This window comes from Narcine bancroftii, chromosome 3, assembly GCF_036971445.1.
Source record: "Narcine bancroftii isolate sNarBan1 chromosome 3, sNarBan1.hap1, whole genome shotgun sequence".
In the NCBI taxonomy this organism is placed as follows: Eukaryota; Metazoa; Chordata; class Chondrichthyes; order Torpediniformes; family Narcinidae; genus Narcine; species Narcine bancroftii.
In genome coordinates this window covers 156512198-156532256 of record NC_091471.1, presented here as the reverse complement: position 1 = coordinate 156532256, position 20059 = coordinate 156512198, and the positions used below count along the sequence as shown (strand labels likewise).

The window sequence follows — 20059 nt, the reverse complement described above, 5'->3', positions numbered from 1 at the left end:
CTTCAAGGCTAAAACTATGCTAATTTACTTTTTGAACCTTCGAATCTGCTCCAGTCAGAGAGGTCATTATTTCCCCAATTTCAATGACGCTTCAAATCACATGGGCGCCTTGTTTTCATTGCTGCTGGTGGGTTTTTTTTTACAGTTGCAGCTTTGGTCAAATTTTTCTGGTGTTTTAGCTACCATATTGTGATAATTAGTGTTTGTGAACCTAACTTTGTTTTGAGAATGAAGTAGTAATTAAAGGAAAAGAAGGAGAAAAAAAATCAAAGAAAGGCTTCCGCTCAGTTACTAATAATAACGTTAAAATGATGAGGTTCTGAAACCTTTTTATTTCGAATGCTATTGTTTTCTGACCGAATGTTCCCTTTAACCACATGAAGTGTAAATACATTTAGGGTGATACTGTAATTTAAAGGTGTAATTTGAATTTTGCGAGTTTTTTATCTGCCATTACACTCGGGGATTATGGTTTTACCAGTAACATTAGTACAAAACATTGTACTAACGTTGTCTGGTCTGGAACGGGAGGAGGAGGCACCAGTGGGGGCACCAACCCTGGTAACGCCGCTGCATGACTCTTCACCCACCTCCAAACCCACAGACCTGGAAACGTCACACCCCAGCCCTTCCAAGGGGTTGCCTTTGAAAAGGAAGAGAAGGAATAACCTGAACCAAAGTCAGAACCGTCTCCAAACAAAGACGGTGCTGCGTTCCCGAGCCGAGGAGACGAGCGATTTAACGGGAACGCAGACAGGGAATTGAGAAACAGAATCGACGCCAATCCAGGTGATCAGCCTGCGAGTTTAGACTTTACCCACGCGAATATTTAACACCATTTTTTTCCAAATTGATCTTGTTTGGAAACATTACAATGCACTAGTTGGTCGATTTAAAAAAAAATCCAAACGAACTTAATCTGTTTTAGATGTGTCACAGTCCTTACATTCTCACACATACCTTTTCGATAGCCGGAAGCCGTTGCTCCTGCTCCAGCACCATGAACACTTCCGGGTTGGCCTGGCTCTCCGGGTTCCGGGCACGTTTGCAGGCTGCCAGCTGCGCAGTCCGTCTGCCCCCGCCACGGCCACCTTCTGGTCCCGGGAAAGGTTCCAATCGCGGCGCGAGTGCCGACTCCGCGGAGCGGAGCAGTGCATTCGCATGCTCTCTCTTTCTAGCTCCATGCATGAGGTACAACAAACGCTTCTTTATTCCCCAACTGGTTCCGTTCTTGTCAACTGCTTTAAATTCACTGGCTTACTGTTAATCAGCCCCAGAGAATTTGAATGTCTGTATAAACTCCATGATGCAATGGAATATTTATGCCCGATATTACTTACTCGTTCGTGTCTGTGAGAAGCTGGAGGGTGGGATGCTGCCTTGTCCTTCCAGTTTCTCGACACGCAAGATTCCAGCTTCTGGCGCCTTTGGGTTTCCCTTAATTGTGACTATGCCCGTCTAGCAATATAAATCTTCCTTATTTTAGCTGCTTTTTTTAATAGAAGAGGAAAATAAATACATTTTCATCCTTAGTTTAAATTGCCCGTTTAAGGTCACAAAGTTACTGGAGAAAAAAAATTAAAATTTGTAAGAATAATTTACAATTCAAGTGGCAATAATTGCAGAATATTTAAGGGGGCTGGTCCAACTCTGCTGATGATGAGTAACTTGGCTATGGTAATTATGAATAATCTCAAATATTTATGTATATTTTAATTATTTATCTGATCATTGTGTCCTGTATTGTGTGCACTGTGGTCTGGAGAGATGCTGCTTCGTCAGGTTCTATATGTACAATCTGATCATAATAAACCTGAACGTGAATATGGAGAATTTTATGGGCCAATGCTGCTTGCCACTTAACAGCTTAGAAACAAATATTACTACTGTACATACAGGCATGGGCTGCTGCATTATTCGAGGAGGTAAAAACAGAAACCCAACTTTGTGGTGGAGTGAGTAAAACACGAAAGTCTGCAGACACTGGTTGAAGTAAAATCACAATGCTGGAGAAACTCAGTAGGTCAAACAATGGACCTTCAGCAAAGCTAAAGATACATAACCCACATTTTGGGCTTGAGACCTTCATCAAGGTATGAGCCAACTGTAGGGAGGGCCAGGGAGGAGTATAGTCCCTCCCACAGGCAGGAGGAATCAGGTGGATTAGGGAGGGAGAACACACCAGCAAAATGGGAGGGGGATGAAATGCCTCTGAATGGAAAGGGAAGGGGGTAGAGACTTTGAGGAAAGAATAAAGAGGGATGTGGGAAGAGAGGAAGGCTAGTAGAAACTGGAGAAGACAGCATTAATGCCATCAGGTTGGAGAGTGCCCAGACAGAAAATTATTTTTGGGTGGTTTTGGTTTGACAGACATGTCACCATGGGAGTGGGATGCAGAATTGAAACGGTTGTCCACTGGAAGGTCCCTGTCAGACAGAGTGAAGGTGCTCAGCGAAGTGATCTCCCAGTCTGCATCCAGTCTCTCTGATATAGAGAAGGGCACACAGGAGCATCAGATGCAGTAGATGATTCCCGTAGATTCACGAGAGAACATTGATTCAGTTGGAAGTACTTTTTGGGGCCCTGAATGGTGGTGAAGGAGGAGATGTGGGCACAAGTTTGGCAGTTACTGCATCCACAAGGGTAAGTGCCAACAGGACGATTAATAAAAAGGGATGAGTGATCCTTACGGAAGGTGGAGGGGGAAGATGTTTTGGTGGTGAGATCATGTTGAAGATGATGGAAATTACAGAGGATGTTGTGTTGGATGTGGAGGATGGTGGGGTGGTTGGTGAGGATAAGGGGACTCCAGTTTTTGTTGCATCAGAGGACAAGGTGGGCCAGGACACAGTAAATAGGAGATGCAGTTAAGGGCAGAGTTAATGGTGGTGGAGGGGAAGCCATGTTTTTTGAAGGAGGAGGACACTTCAGATGATCAGGTGGATTATCTGGTGATGATGGTGGCGTGAACATAGTTGTAGTAGCTAAAGATAGTTAATTAAGTCATTAGCAATCTCTTAGCATTTTCTAATAAATCCCATTTCTTATTTGAACCCTGACCAGTTGACTCATTCTCCCTAACTTTCCTATTGTTAAAAATTGTGCTTTCAGTTATTTTTGTTCAATAATTTTAATCATCACATTATGGATTATTGAACAACATTCAGTATATAAATATTTATTGGTAATTTGCCTCTAATGTCATAACATTTGTTGAAAACAAAACTGCCTCTTTAAATTTGACTGCTTATTGCAGAATGATACATTTCTGTAACCATAGAGATGGGCAGCTATACTCTATATTCAGGGCTTATTTTCTATTGTAGAAGCTTCAGTGACACCACAGCTGACTTCCATATTCACAATGTCTGCAGTAACTTCCCAAGTTATTTTTGTGATAATACCCAGACACTATAGTTGTGTGGATATAATCACAGGTGATGTGGAAATTAACTCAAAGACAGAGGCTTTGATATTCAATCTAAAAGCTCATTAGCATGATGTCATGGAGTTTCTGTAGCAGCCTTCACCACTGTCAGAACTCTAAACTGCAGTTGAGTTTATTGTCATCTGATTGTACAATACAACCTGACGAAACAGCGTTATCTGGTCCTCCATGCAAAACGTGCAAACACACAACCAGACATAACATACATGGAGACAAATAAGACATATGCAGGACAAGTATTTTATCTATAAAAATAAATATTGTTTTGTATGAATGAGAGTAAAAGAATATGTATAGCAATGGGGTTAATGATTTAGACAACAAAAAAAAACTGTTTCACGTTTTTCTATGCTGGGTCATAGTGACTACAACCACCAAGGATATGACATGATAAACAAAAGAAGAAGGGAAAACACCCACAGTTTGTGCAAAGAATAATGTCTATATTGCTTTAGATAAGCGACTGATAGAGATGTACAAAACTAGTGAAATCGCCAGTAGACACTTGCTTGAATAAATATAAAAAGAATGAATACTCTGTATGCTTGCGTAAGACAATAAAGAAGTGATTTTACAATCTGGTTCTGCTCTTTGTTTTATTACAGCGCGGGTTGACTTTAACATGAGTCTTGGATGGAAAGTGTGAGTAGTTCCTTTGGTCATTCAGCATTCTCACTGCCTGTGGGAAGAAGCTGTTACTCAGCCTGGTCATGCTGGCTTTGATACTCTTGTATCTCTTCCCAGATGGGAGCATCTGAAAGATGCTGTGTGCAGGGTTGAAGGGGTCCTCAATTATTTTGTATGCCCTCTTCAGGCGCCTGGTAGATCAAAGGCACTTTCAGGTGTTCCAACCAAGATCATGCGCCGGCAGTCAGGGCTGGGGGAGTGCAGCTGGCACGTTCAGGTGGCCGCAGAGAGGACGCCTTTCTGCCACTTGAACGTGCCAGCTGATGGCTAGCCATCTACCAGCGAACGCCCGCTCCTCGGGACTGTGGCATAGTTCCGCCCACGCTTTGGATCCCGCCCCGACCACATTCAATTAAAGGTCAGGGAAAGGAAGTGTGGGGAAAAGTTTATAAACTTTCAAAACTAAAGTCCTTTGAAGTTTTAATTTTGGGAATGGGCAGTTTAGAATTAGTGTAAACAAGAAAACCTGCGGATGTTGAGGTCGAGAGTAGTGCACAAAATTCCTGGAGAAATACAAAATTCAGCAAAAGTTTTTTTTTAATTGATTTTTCAGGCTCGAAACGTCGGTTGCCCTTTGCTTTCTATGGACGCTGCATGACTTCCTGGGTTTCTCCAGCACTTTTGCGCGCAAGTATTTTGAAATGACCTGTCGAGAACAGAAAAGGGGGCAAGATCTTGCCTCATTGCAGGATGGTGCAGGGGTCCCACAGCTGGGCGCCAAACCCCATTGAGGAAACCTACTGTGAGAGATGGGAAAATTGATCTAAAATTATGAACATGGAAGAAACTAAAATTCATCAGTTAATGGCTGTAACCAGTACAAACAGGATGAGCTTGGGGATTAGGATGCAGGAAAGCAGAGTCAGCACGATTAACATAAGAATCTTCTGTGTGACAAGAGCCACCATAAGACTAAGAAAAGGAATGGTAAGGTACAATAGAATGTAGGAAGTTGAGGTAGTCTGGATCAGATAAAGGTCTCCTAGACCTGGACAGAAGTACCAAGTCCTACATATCTAATTAGCTAACCATACACAGATTTATACATATGAAATTAGCCAACCCTAGATAGAATGAGTCAACTCCGCATACCAAGAGATTGTAGCCCCGAGAATCAGGAAGGTGTGAATAAGGACAATGACATGATGGGACACCCACAGGATACCCCCTGGTCCTCCAAGTGTACTGAAACTGCACGTAGGCAGGAAGGATTACCTATGCCAAACCCATCCAGGGGGCAGAAGAATGTAAGGGGGAGGGCACTCTGATACTGAAATTGACTGTATAAAAGTTGGGTGAGCCCCAGTATATGTGTGTATTCCCAGGGTAAGGGGAAGCACCCAACTTTGCATTGTTGTTGTAATAAATGTTCTTTGTTCTCAATTTTTGTCTCGAGCAATTTCTTTAAAGGTACATTAATTTCTAACACTACCAATATATGGCTTGAATTAGTAAACAAGGTCGATGGCAGAGAAAGAAGAATAAACAAATGGCTGAACTAAAAATTGGATTTTTTTTCTTCCGGATAGGAATATGCCGCCCCTGAGGCATGTTCGCGTGTCCGAAACACCTGCTTTATAAGAGAAATGTTTTCCGATCTCATTGCACTTGGACTCTTTACAATTCAACACGATGACCCCGCGATTCGCACAAGTTGAATCCGAACACTTGACGTGACGTTTATCACAGACTCTGAAATGAAGGGCTGAAGCCCGACACGTTGATTGTGTACCTTTATCTTTGCTGTATGAAGTATGCTGTCTGAATTTCTCGAGCATTTTGTTTGTTCTGCAATCACGGTGTCTGCAGATTTTAGTGTTTTACATCTGAAATGAGGAGTACTGTAATTTGTTTTACCATCAGCAAATCCAAATACTACCACTCAAAAATATAAAGAGGATTATGTCGGGGAACAGTTGGAGAAGTGGTGCACTGTGAGCGCTTTCCCAACCTATTAACTGTTGATGCGATGACTTGAAGGGTCAAAGTGCATGGACGTTGAGCCCTAACCCCGATGCTTTATGGGGGAATCTCCCACTTTACACGAGCAATCTTCATTCCCTGCCCTCTCTTGCGATATCACTGCAGGACACAGGAAAGAGTTGATGGCTGATGATGTCACCGCGACGTCATCAGCCCGCCCCCTGGCAGCCCCTGCTGCTTTCAGCTGCAGTCGGGGATACTCTGAGCAGGATATTACACCTACTGGAGAAGGGTTCGGTAAGTGGACCTGGCCGGGTACTCCGGTTTCAGATGGCCACCCGACGGCCGCATGTGCGGCTTGACAGGCGGGTATTTTGGCCACCTGAAAGTGCCTCATGTCAATGGGGGTAGGGAGACTCCTGTGAGTTTATATTTATTAAGGATAACAAATACCTGACTTGATTCTTTCTTACATTGCCCCATTCTAATTGTCTAATAAATCTTTCAACAGGCGTACCAAATAGTCTTTTAGCACAGCTTAACAATTCTCTCTATTATCAGGACATCTCCCCCTGTTCCTAGAGACTTCATGTCCTCTTTATTTTGATCTCTTGGCATTGTACTTATAACTGAAGGCTACTCTCAACTGCCTAAAGAAATCTCTTGGTGCCTGCCACATTGACCACCGCCAGTGGGCTGATAACGCCTCAAACCGTGCATCTTGGCGCCTCACAGTTTGGCGGGCAGCAGCCTCCTTTGAAGAAGACCGCAGAGCCCACCTCACTGACAAAAGGCAAAGGAGGAAAAACCCAACACCCAACCCCAACCAACCAATTTTCCCTTGCAACCGCTGCAATCGTGTCTGCCTGTCCCGCATCGGACTGGTCAGCCACAAACGAGCCTGCAGCTGACGTGGACTTTTTTACCCCCTCCATAAATCTTCGTCCGCGAAGCCAAGCCAAAGAAAGAAAGAACTCTCAATTTGCATCAGCAGTTTTAAATTCAGTATCCCATCGTACACTAGTTGTAACTTTCTACAACAGGTTTATTGTGAAAACCTATTCCTAGTTATTCAAAGTCGAAATTAATTGGGGAAAGTTACAAAATAAACCCACTCAAAAAGTATTATTTTGTTTTTTTATACAAAATTATGTTAATTTCAGCTATATGCACTACTTGTGCTATTCAAGGAGTTTGTTGTGAATTGTTACATTGTATTTTTTTTTAATTCTCCAAACTTGTAAAAATTGTTTTGTGAGTGAAGCTTTAATTGAAGTGTTATCCTAGTTTTACTAGAGACCAGGTTTAGAAAGAGTACGGTTGAGCTCAGTGAGCAGAAAACTGGTTTATTGCTGGCTGCCAGGTTGGACTTGTATTCCCAGCCCGGACCTGGCTGAGAACCACGCTGGGGGGCGCCGACATCACTCGGGCGTCACGTGGTTTCCCCCAGCGCGGGCTTCTGAGCCCAGTGCTGAGAAGAAGGGGAATCCCCTGATGGTGTCATTTTGGCTGGCTGCCCCACCACATTGATTACAAGTGGGGCCGGTTCGCCTGCCTAGTGGCATGCCGCCACACAGCCCCCCCCCCCCCCCCCAGAACTGGCGCCAATGTCCTTTTTAGCTGGGCGGCCTCGCTTGTTGGGCTGGGCCACAATCACTGGTTCGGTGGGGTCGAGGTGAGCTGGCTTCAACCTGTCCACAGTAAACAGCTCCTGCCTTCCGCTGATGTCCAGCATGAACGTAGTCCCTGAATGCTGGACAACCCTGTACGGCCCCTTGTAAGGTCTCTGCAGAGGTGCTGCGGGCGGGCCCCGCCGAATAAAAACGTACTCTGCGGAGTGCAGCTCACTAGGGACATAAGGTGGCCATGTGCCGTGTCTGGGCAGTGCTGGGGGTGCTAAGGAGTCCAAATGGGCCTGGAGGTGGGGAAGTATCTCGTGCGGCGACAGCTGGGGATTGTGAGGTACTTTGATGAACTCACTGGGCAGTGCCAGCAGTGTGCCGTAGATCAGCTCAGCTGATGACACCTGCAGATCCTCCTTGGGCGTGGAGCAGATGCCCAGGAGAACCTAAGGCAGTTCGTCAGCCCAGACGGGACCAGTGAGTCGGGCCATAAGTGCCAACTTAAGGTGGTGGTGCAGACGCTCGACCAGCCCATTGACCTGCGGGTTATAGGCTGTGGTGCGGTGTAGCTCTATCCCCAACCTGTTGGTGAGCTGTGCCCAGAGTGCAGAGGTGAACTGGGCGCTCCAATTGCTGGTGAGGTGATTCGGAACGCCAAACCGGGCGACCCAACTGTGCAACAGCGCTCGGGAGCAGGAGTCCGTGGAGGTGTCCGGCATCGGGATCGCCTCGGGCCAATGAGTGGTGCAGTCTATCACCATGAACAGGTAACGGTTTCCCTGGGAAACTGGTAAGGGTCCGACTATGTACAAGTGAATGTGACTGAACCATTCCCGGACGTGCTCGAACTCTTCCATGGGCACCCTGGTGTGCCTGTGCACCTTGGACATCTGGCAATGGATGCATGTTCTGGCCCAGCCCACGATCTACTTCCACAGCCCATGCCAGACGAACTGCTCTGCCACTATACAGACCGTGGATCTGATAGACGGGTGTGAAAGATCATGGATGTGATGGAAGATTTGCCTGCGCCACTGCTGGGGAAACACTGGCTGTGGGGTGCCCATAGAGACATCACACAGGATGGTGCCTTCACTGCTATGTGTTGGGAGGTCTCAGAACTGCAGGCTTGTGATGGGAGTCCTGAAGGCTCGCGTCTCCTCGTCAGACTTCTGGTCCCGGACAAGCTGGTTGAAGTCGAGGTCGGGTGTCAGCGCGCAGATGGCCAGTCGTGAGAGTGCATTGGCGACCACGTTATCCTTCCCCCGCCTTGTGCCGAATGTCGGTGGTAAACTCCGACACGAAGAAGAGGTGACACTGCTGGCGGGCCGACCAAGGATCCTTTGCCATGGCGAGCACCTGAGTGAGGTGTTTATGGTCAGTGAAGACGGTAAAAGTCCTCCTCTCCAAGAAATAGTGGAAATGCCGCACCGCCAGGTGCATGCCCAGTAACTCATGATTGAAGGTGCTATACTTGCGCTCTGGTGGGCGGAGAAGCCGGCGGAAGAATGCCAGTGGCTTCCATTGTCCATTCACCTGCTCTCCAGGATGGCGCTGACAGCTGTGGCAGAGGTATCGACAGAGAGCGCCATATGCAGGTCGCTGTGCGGGTGGGTACACATGGTAGCCTTCGCGAGGGCTTCCTTAGTGGCCTAGAATGCACTGCAGGCCTCTGGGTCCAGGTGAGCGTTTTGTGCTTGTCTATGATGAGGGCGAATAGCGGCTGCATGATGTGCGCGGCTCCTGGGATGAATTGGTTATAGAAATTGACCATACCTGCGAACTCCTGCAGCCCCTTGAGGCTGTCCGGGCATGGGAACTCTTTTATAGCAGCGGCCTTCGTAGTGGCGGGTGTGGCACCTTCGGCTGTGATGGTATGGCCCAGGAACTGCATGGACTCTTTCCAGAACTGGCACTTGGCTGGGTTGATGGTGAGGCTGAAGTCAGCCAACTGGGAGAAGAGGGTGCCCAGGTGGGCCTTGTGTTGTGCCCGATCCCTTCTGGCAACGAGAATGTCGTTCATGTAAATGAAGATGAAATCCAAGTCCTTACCCACTGAGTCCATGAGGCGCTGGAAGGTCTGAGTGGCGTTTTTGAGCCCGAACGGCATGCAAAGGAATTCGACCAAGCCAAAGGGGGTGATGATGGCCATCTTGGGTATGTCCTCAGGGTGCACCGGGATTTGGTGATGCCCGCGCACCAGGTCAACCCTGGAGAAAACCGTCACACCATGCAGTTTGGCCGTAAAGTCCTGGATGTGAGGGGTGGGGTAACGGTCAGGAACTATCGCCTCATTGTGCCGTTGATAGTCTCCACAGGGACTTTCGGGACCAGGTGGAGCGGCGAGGCCCACGGGCTGTCAGAGTGCTTAGCTCCAGCAGATGCGAAAACTCTTTCTTTGCTACCTGGAGCTTGTTAGGCAGGAACCGGTGGACCCTGGGTGTGGTTGTGGTGGAACACCCCGTGGCGCGGTGAGGCAGTGGAGATCTGTGGCCTGAGGAGGGCCAGGAACTCGTCCAGTATTCGCTGGAACTTGTCTCTGGGCGTGCTGATCGTGGCCATTTGCAGCTACTCTGTGCGGGAAGTGTTGAGGTGAACGGCCTGGAAAGTCTGGGCATCTACTAGGCGCCTACCTTGAATGTCCACCAGGAGGCCGTGGGAGAGGAGGAAGTCGGCACCCAGAATGGCGGTTGGAAGGGACGAGACGGTGAACCTCCACAAGAGCTTTTTCCGGCCTATCTGGAAGTGGACTGTCTTGTTTCCATACGTACGGATCTCTGTTGCGTTGGCCGCACAGAGGGGAGGTCCTCGACGTCAGTTCCTGGACTTGATGGCCGTGGCTGGGATGACACTGATCTGGGCCCGAGTGTCGACGAGGAAATGCCGGCCGCTGACTGAGTTCTGCAGGTAAAGGAGGCTGCGTCCTTGGCCAGCCGCTGCAGCTATTAACAGCGTTTCCCTGGACCGAGCAGGGCTGACAACACTCTGAGCCTTGGCTCCCCAGCGCTGGTGGTAGAAGCAGAGGCCCAGAGCAGATGCTGTGCTCTTGGTGGCCCCTGCAGGGGCCAAGTGTTCTACTGCATCTTTAGAGGCAGGCTTGGCGTGGTCATGCCCGTGCCTCGTGACCTACTGGATCGCCCTCTGGGAATTGCTTGAGCCATAGCACTTGGGCTTTCTGAGCAACCTTCCTCAGGTCGGTAAAGCTCTCTTGGGCCAGTAATGGCTGGATGTTGTCGGGCAGATGTTTGAGGAAAATTTGCTCAAAAGTGGGCAGTTGGTGTGATCACCCATGAGCACGAGCATCTCGTCCATCAGTTCCACCGGGGACCTGTCCCCCAAGGCGTCGAGGTGCAGCATCCGAGCAGCATGCTGACGCCTGGATATTCCAAGGGATCCAGTAAGCACTCTCTTGATGGTCCCATATGTGTCTGCGGCGGGCAGGTGCTGAACGAGGTGCAGCACACGTTTGGCGGTGGCCTGGTCCAGGGCGGCGACCACATGGTAAAATTTGGTCGTGTCGGACAAAATCTAGCGGAGGTGAAACTGGGCCTCCATGTGGCCGAACCAGGTCTCCAGCTCCTGAACCATGCATGAATCCTGAACTCTCGCACTGATCCCAGGTTCGCTCGTGTTGGTTTCAAAGACGTTTGAACCAGTCGGGGTCACCAATTGTAGCGGCAGCTACACTGCTCCTGAAAGAACACACAACCAGACAGGTTGAGCTCAGTGAGCAGAAAACTGGTTTATTGCTGGCTGCCGGGCTGGACTTGTACTCCCAGCCCGGACCTGGCTGAGAACCGTGCTGGGGTGTGCCGATGTCACTCGGGTGTCACGTGGTCTCCCAGCGCGGGCTTCTGAGCCCGGTGCTGAGAAGAAGAGAAAACCCCCGTCTGCGCCATTTTGGCCGGGTGCTCCAACACGTGGATTACAAGTGGGGCCAGTTAGCCTACCTAGTGGCATGCCGCCACAAGTGCAACATTTGGTTTAGTCTCCGGCTCTGCCAGTAAGGATACTGTCTTTGTACGTTCTCCCTGTGACCTGCATTGGTTTTCTCCCACTCACCAAAAATGTATGTGGTAGGTTAATTGGTGTATTTCTGGGCTGGAAGGGCCTTTTACTGTGGAGGATGTCTAAATTAAAAAATATTGAGAACCCACCAGGTATTGTACCTTAAAGGCTTGTTCACCTACAACACCACCCCCCAATCCACCCCTGCCTCTAATATAGCATTCATCAACAAATCTGGTCTCCAGCGGGCACACAAAACTCAAAATGGTCAACCAGTTTACCTATCTCAGGTGCACCATTTCATCGGATGCAAGGATCGACAACGAGAAAGATAACAGACTCGCCAAGGCAAATAGCGCCTTTGGAAGACTACACAAAAGAGTCTGGAAAAACAACAACTGAAAAACCTCACAAAGATTAGCATATACAGAGCCATTGTCATACCCACACTCCTGTTCGGCTCCGAATCATGGGTCCTCTACCGGCATCACTTACGGCTCTTAAAACGCTTCCACCAGCGTTGTCTCCGCTCCATCCTCAACATTAATTGGAGCGACTTCATCTCCAACATCGAAGTACTCAAGATGGTAGAGGCCAACAGCATCGAATCCATGCTGTTGAAGATCCACGTCTCCAGAATGGAGTACCATCGCCTTCCCAAGATCGTGTTATATGGCGAGCTCTCCATTGGCCACCGTAACAGAGGTGCACCAAAGAAGAGGTACAAGGACTGCCTAAAGAAATCTCTTGGTGCCTGCCACATTAACCACCGTCAGTGGGCTGATACCGCCTCAAACCGTGCATCTGAGCCCACCTCACTGACAAAAGACAAAGGAGGAAAAACCCAACACCCAACCCCAACCAACCAATTTTCCCTTGCAACCGCTGCAATCGTGTCTGCCTGTCCTGCATCGGACTTGTCAGCCACAAACGAGCCTGCAGCTGACGTGGGTATTACCCCTCCATAAATCTTCGTCCACGAAACATAGAAACATAGAAGATAGGAGCAGGAGTAGGTCATTCGACCTTCGAGCCTGCTCCGCCATTCAACGAGATCATGGCTGATCTTAAAGTTCAGTACCCCGTCTCCGCCTTCTCTCCGTTACCTTTAATACCCTTTTCCTGAAGAAATATATCTAATTCCCTCTTAAATATATTTAACGAACCTGCCTCTACTGCCCTCTGTGGCAATGAATTCCACAGATTCACCACCCTCTGGGTAAAGAAATTCCTCTTCATCTCGGTCCTAAATGGTTTGCCTAGTATCCTCAAACCATGGCCCCGGGTTCTGGATTTTCCCATCATTGGAAACATCCCATCTGCATCCATTCTGTCCAGTCCTGCCAGAATTTTATATGTCTCTATGAGATCCCCTCTCAATCTTCTAAACTCCAGCGAGTACGATCCCAATTTGCGCAATCTTTCCTCATAAGTCATTCCTGCCATTCCAGGTATCAGCCTCTGCACTCCCTCCATTGCAAGAACATCCTTCCTTAGATAAGGTGACCAAAACTACACACAATACTCCAGGTGGGGTCTCACCAAGGTCCTGTACAGCTGCAGTAAGGTATCCTTGTTCCTATACTCAAACCCTCTTGATATGAAGGCCAACATACCATTTGCCTTTTTAACCACCTGCTGTACCTGCATGCTCGCCTTCAGAGACAGGTGTACAAGTAGCCCTAGGTCTCTCTGCACTTCCCCATCTCTTAATCTATTGCCATTCAAATAGTAATCTGCCCTCCGGTTTGTATTACCAAAGTGGATAACCTCACATTTATCCACATTGTAGTGCATTTGCCATGTATCTGGCCAGTCCCTCAATTTATCCAAATCACACTGGAGCTTCCTGACCCCCTCTTCCGTGCACACAACCCCTCCTAGCTTAGTGTCATCTGCAAATTTGGAGATATTACATCCAATCCTCTCATCCAGATCATTAATGTAAATTGTGAACAGCTGGGGTCCCAGTACAGATCCCTGTGGCACCCCACTGGTCACCGCCTGCCACTCAGAAAATGAGCCACTTATCCCAACTCTCTGTCTTCTACCTGCCAGCCAGTTCTCAATCCACATCAATACTTTGCCCCCAATCCCATGAGCCTTGATTTTGTAAGCCAGTCGTTTATGCGTGACCTTATCGAAGGCCTTTTGGAAGTCCAGGTACACCACATCCACTGGCTCTCCCCCATCTATTGTACCTGTCACCATCTCAAAGAATTCCAATAGATTTGTCAAGCACGATTTACCTTTTATAAATCCATGTTGACTCCGTCTGATCCCTTCTCTGCTAGTCATATGCTCCGCTATTACATCCTTAATAATGGATTCCATCATTTTGCCCACTACTGATGTAAGGCTCACCGGCCTATAATTCCCCGCTTTTTCTCTATCCCCCTTTTTAAATAGTGGGGTAACGTTAGCTACCCTCCAATCCATGGGTACTGATCCTGAGTCTATCGAGTTCTGGAAAATAATTGTTAAAGCTATCAGAAACGAAGAGAGCGAATCCTCAGAAAGCATCTGGCCCAGAAATATACCTGGAAGTGCCACACACACACACACACATACACACACACACACACACACACACACACACACACACACACACACACACACACACACACACACACGCACACATCCCAAACTTCCACATTCAATTTCCCTGATCCTTTTTCCTATCCCCTCCCTCAACATTAAGCCTCCTGTTTCCTCTCTCCACCAATTAATCTCTGAACTTTCCTGTTTAACAATGATTGAAGCTAGTGTAGTTTTTAGTCTCTTGGCTCACCTTGTGTTGGAACTCAACCTACCTTTGGGAAGTAGGAGGAAACCCAGAGTCAGATGAAGAATATTTGAACTCTACAGTGTTGCAGAGATCAGGATTAAACCCAGGGCCTTAGACCTGTGGGGCAGCAGAATCAGCAGTTGTGAGAAGGTCAAGCCGGACCTCCAGGGCTCTGCGGTGGACTGAAGCCTAGGTCTGTATTCTCTTGAGTTCTGCATGGTAAGTGAATATAGAGACATGGTGAAAGTGCAGGTAAAGATGATTAAAGAAGAAAATAAACTATGAGCAACAGAGTAGCCTGGAAAAGTCTTAATGAGTTACAGCTGATCCTGTAATTTCTGCCCTAATACACAATGTAGAAGAGACATAACTTGCAAATACTATAACTAGTGAATAAGGAGACAGGAGGTTTTTTCACAATCAGTTGCATTGGTGGTTCAGTGGTAGAATTCTCGCCTGCCACGCGGGAGGCCCGGGTTCGATTCCCGGCCAATGCAAAAGAACCTTTTTTCTTCTGAATTGTATTTGCTCTCCTGCTTTTTCTTGTATTTAACAGACCCTAACCCGAAAAGGAGTCACGTGATGGAGTAGTGGCCAGTCAGGGAAACCAGCCCTCTCCAGGAAAATAGGAAAAAAGTTAGGAAAAACCAAAGCTGAACAAAAGTAGAAATGGAAGATAAAGATACAGAGAAGAGATGGCTTCCAAGAAGGAGAAAGTAAAAACAACTGGAAAAAAAGTAGAAAAGTCGTCAGAGAAGAAAGAAGGCCTTACCTGCACGAAGGAACAGGACACTGTGTTGGCGAGGAGCTCCTGACCCTCGAGGTCAGTGTCTGCTCTGCGGAGTCGCGACCCACCAGCCGGTGCACTACAAAAATGGCTCTCGGAGCCAAACAAAAGTGCGCAACCAAAGGAGAAAGAGGAGGGGGCTCAGCAGAGGAGCGGGCTGTCACAGTGAGCAGCTGAAGGACGCCCGACACCAGGGCTCTCAGCTGGAGGACAAGGAAGACAGCAGAAGAGGGAGCGACGAAACAGATGTGGGAGACAGATGGAGGGATGACCGACAAGAAGACCAACGTCAGGAAGTACAACAGATGAGCAGCCCAGGAGGGGAGGACCAGCAACAAGAGTCCAAGCAAGAAGAGGCCCGACAAAGAGATACAAGCAATTCATCAGGTAAAACAGAAGAGACACAGACACAAAGAAGAGAAGAAGACACAAACACAGATACAGACAGAGAAGAAGAGGAAGAAGAAGAGATCAAGATCTTCACAGAGAAATAGAAGGTAAAACTGATGGACAGAATATAGATAAAGTCTTTTTTGAAGAACAAATGAGATCACTAAAAGAATGGCTGTCATTAGAGTTTAATGCAATTAAAAGGAAAATGGAAAGAACAGAAGATAAAATGCAAAGGATAGAACTGGTAATGACGGAAATAGGGAAAAGAGTAGAGAATGTGGAAGATCGGGAAACGGCTGTAGAAATGGAAGTAAATGACGAGAAAAATTGGAAGAAAGTGACTAAAAAATTAAAGAGACATAAGAGTTGTTATCTCAGAAAATTGATAAGTTGGAAAATTATAGAAGGCGAAACAACATAAAAATAGTGGGCCTGAAGGAAGGTGAAGAAGGCACAGACATGAAGGAATTTATAAAAGGATGGATCCCGAAGGTCCTGGGAATGACAGAAATGCAGGAAGAAATGGAAATAGAAAGGGCACACAGAGCATTCGCTCCAAAAACAATGACACATCAAAAACAAAGATCCATCTTAGTAAAATTTTTGAGATACACTACAAGAGAAAATATACTATTTAAATGTGGTATTGGAGCTTTTATTGGATAGCTATTCAAGATTTAAGAATTTTTGATAGATAATGTTACTAACTTTACTAATTTTTTATATTAAGTTTGAGTTAAATATATGTTTCATCTTAACTCCGTTTGTTAAATATATGCATTTAAGTTTGATTTAAATATGTTTTTTTAAGTCTGATATCTTAGTATTAATTACATTTCTTTTTGTTAGTATTTTAATCGGTTATGTTTTTGTTTTTTTTTGTTAGTGGGTTTTTTTCTCACATATAATTAACTTTATTAATTCTTCACTCTTTATTTTGGGGGGAAAGTGGGGGTTGGACTAATTTGAGTTGGGTTATTAATGTGTAATAATTATTGGGGAGGGTATAGTTTATTTAGATTACTGATACTGTATTGTAATTTTATTATTTTATTCTTAATTTGTTTTTAATGTAATACTATATGTTATTCATGTTATAAAATCTTAAATAAAGTTTAAAAAAAAAAGAGAAAATATACTGAAACGGGCAAGGAATAAAATTAGAGAAGATAATAAAATGGAATACAAAGGTCAAAAAATATTTTTTTACCCAGACATAAGTTTTGAACTCTTAAAGAGGAGGATGGAATTTAATACAGCAAAATCAACTTTATGGAAAAAAGGTTACAAATTCATATTCAGACATTCAGCTGTGCTTAAAATATTTATAACCGGGGAGCAAAACAGACTGTTCTTGGATCCAGAGAAAGCGCAAGAATTTGCAGAATGTTTGCAGGACAGGAGAAAAGATGAAGAGATGTAACCAGAATGAAGAACAGCAATAAAGTATATACAAAGATGTAAAAACAATGTATATGTAAAGAACTTCTTACCCCTGAGAAACTGATGTCAGGTTACCATCTTTGAAACACTACAGATGGTGTTTTGAAGATTCTCCCAAGGGACTGTTGGATAAGGAGCTCCAGTGTTATAATGTTGAAGGACTCAATTGTCCCAGAAAATATTAATTCATTTGAGTTAAGCTGCATTCATCCAGGCAAGTGGAGGGTATTTCATCAGATGTGTTGTAGATGGTGGAAAGACTTTGGGAATTGAGTCACTCATGGGATACCCAGCCTCTGACATATTGTGTGACTGTCCAGTCGACCTTTAGTTGATTTGATAAAATAACAACGCATGATTGTAAACTTCAAGCCACGAACAACACTTTGGGTCCATTAGTGATCCTACTTGGCTTCTAAGTCCTGGATTACTTGAAGAAAGGCATGTCAAGGAATTAGAAGGATACCACAACAGTGGAGAATGAAAGAGAGAGAAGGACAGGAATATCTATATATTGGGTTATAAAACACCAGAGAAGCAAATGGATACAGATGTTGGAAATTGCAGATACACCCAATGTATACACTACCCCTCCCCCTTCTCTGCTTAAACAGCATTAGATTTCTAGCCATTGCTGTCCTGGAGAAAAGGTTGACCTGAAATATCTGGTTCACAAGTGCAGCATCCTTATTTGCTTTCCATCTACTCCCTGTCGTGAGTGAGGAAACAGGCTTGGTAGGTCTCAAAGGCAAGGACTCTGAACACGGTTTTGATGTAGGGAAGGATTTAATTTACAGAAGGCAACTGATGCAGAGCACACACACAATGAACTGGTACATACAATGATCAGGGGAAAAATCACTAGGATGCCCCACCACCCCTCGACTCAGTGCAGGCACGGCTCTATGCTACAAGGGACACTAATTAAACACAACCAACCCTTTTAACAGTGCACATCTTACTAACAGTTTCTCCAGCACCCTTCCACATTTCTAGGCTTGGAGTGAAGCAGGGTGGTCCTAAGCTGGCAAAGAGAGAGAACAAAGAGGACATGGCACCTTATAGTGCTGGAGGGACAAGCCCACATCATTTACTGCGGGCTAATAATTCTTAAAGCATCTGCTATCTGAATGGCCACTTCCTTAAGTACCCTAGGATGTAGATTATCAGCCCCTTGGGATTTATCTGCCTTCAATCCCATCAATTTCCCCAAGACCATGTCCTTAGAGATACTGATTTCTTTCAGTTCCTCCTTTGCATTAGTCTCTATGTTTCCCAACATCCTTGGGAGGTTATTTGTATCGTCTCTTGTAAAAACAGAACTAAAGTAAGAATTTAATTGGTCTGCCATTTCCTTATTCCCCATTATATATTCCCCTAATTCCGACTGCAAAGGACCTACTCTGGATTTCACCAATCTTTTCCTCTTGACAGATTTATAAAAGCTTTTGCAAGCCAAAGAAGAAGCTGTTTTGTGGTGAAAAACCAATGCATCTGAGTCGAGAGTGATACTTGGATCTGGATTCAGAGCCAAAAAGATAAGAACATCTTTCACAAGGTCCTTTGTCTCTGGTCCTAAAGGCTGCTAATAATCCCCATCTGAAATGACAAACTTCAACTACAGCCGAAAGTTGGATAGATTTGTCCCAAGTGCTGGTGCCATGGGTGTGGAGCAATTTAAGCAAATCGATGTTGTGTTCTCTTTACTTTCCTTTCTTGGGTTAGGAGACCAAAACTACACACATTATTCCCAATATGTTCATCAAGATGCTACATAATTGTTCCAAGATTTTGTTCATATGGTCCAATCCGAGCTATTAGTCCATTTGCTTTTTGAATGGCATCCTGTGCTGACATTGTCTTTATTTATGTATTAGGACATTTATGCCCCTATGAAAATCAATATGTCTGTTTCTCACCTTTTAATAAAAGACCAGGTTTGCTTACGTACTTTTCCTATCCAAAATCTTCACCTCAAGAATTCATGCACCATTGTTGGTCCACTCACTTTTTCCTTCTGCAGCCTTTATAGATCCTCCTCACCACTTTCTTTCCCACCTAACATTGCACTTGATCCATTCAACTAAATTATTGATAACAGATTATTATATATTGGCTATTACATTCTGCCAATTGGAAAATAATCATTTTCTTTTCATTAACCAGTCTTCATGTTTTTATTGGTGTCCGAGCTTGCAGCACCAAAATCGTGAGCCAGGAACAACTGAGCCTTAATGTCAGAGTGACACTGTATAACATCATATCCAACCCTGAGATTCCTTTTCCTTCGGATGCCACAGAATTACCACTAATTAGTAACAGCGTATGCATGTAAACAAATAAAGAACTTTAAACAGAAAACAAATGTAAACAAACTGTTCAATACAGAGAGAATAAAAAGAATATCAATAAAGTGCACAAATAAGAGTCCTTGCGTGAATCTATGATTTAGTTTGTCATTAAGGAGTCTGAACAGCTGTTCGTGAACCTGGTGGTGCAAGTCTTGTGGCACCTATACCTTATTCCTGATGGCAGCAGCAAGAACAGAGCATGTGCTGGGTGGTGTGGATCTTTGATTGCTGCGGCTCTTCGAGGGCAGCGTTCCCTATAGATGTACTCAATATTGGGGAGGGTTTTGCCTGTGATGTTCTGGGCTGTGTCCACTACCTTTTGGAGGGCTATGCGCTCAGGGGTATTGGTGTCCCCATATCACACCATGATGCAGCCAGTCAGCACAGTTCTACCACACCTCTGTAGAAATTTGCCAAGGTTTCTGGAGTCATAACAAACCTCCACAAACTCCCGAGGAAGTAGAGGCACTGTTGTGCTTTCTTCACGGTGCCATTGGGATGTTGGGTCCAGGAAAGATCCTCTGACATAATGACTCCCAAGAACTTAAATTTGCTCACCCTCTTCACCTCTGATTCCCCAATGGTCACTGGTTCGTATACTTCTGGCTT

The 20059-nt window shown here is 45.6% G+C and overlaps 1 protein-coding gene, 1 long non-coding RNA gene and 1 other non-coding gene across 6 annotated transcripts in view; 2 read left to right on the top strand and 1 right to left on the bottom strand.

The window, feature by feature from the left end:
- klhl8 (kelch-like family member 8) overlaps positions 1 to 1044 on the bottom strand; it is a 56432-nt gene extending 55388 nt beyond the window's left edge. For 3 of the 4 annotated variants that reach the window (XM_069925508.1, XM_069925509.1, XM_069925507.1), the window contains exon 1: positions 961 to 1044. The gene's annotated coding sequence lies outside the window, so the exon portion shown is untranslated. The remainder of the gene's footprint in view (positions 1 to 960) is intronic. The other variant, XM_069925511.1, reaches the window with a different exon arrangement.
- Positions 980 to 19524, top strand: LOC138757739 (uncharacterized). Its single transcript, XR_011353866.1, has 2 exons — positions 980 to 1191; positions 18534 to 19524. It is a non-coding gene; the product is annotated as an uncharacterized lncRNA (long non-coding RNA).
- On the top strand, positions 14903 to 14973 carry trnag-gcc (transfer RNA glycine (anticodon GCC)). The gene has a single exon. It is a non-coding gene; the product is annotated as a tRNA-Gly (tRNA).
- Positions 19525 to 20059: the final 535 nt, after the last annotated feature.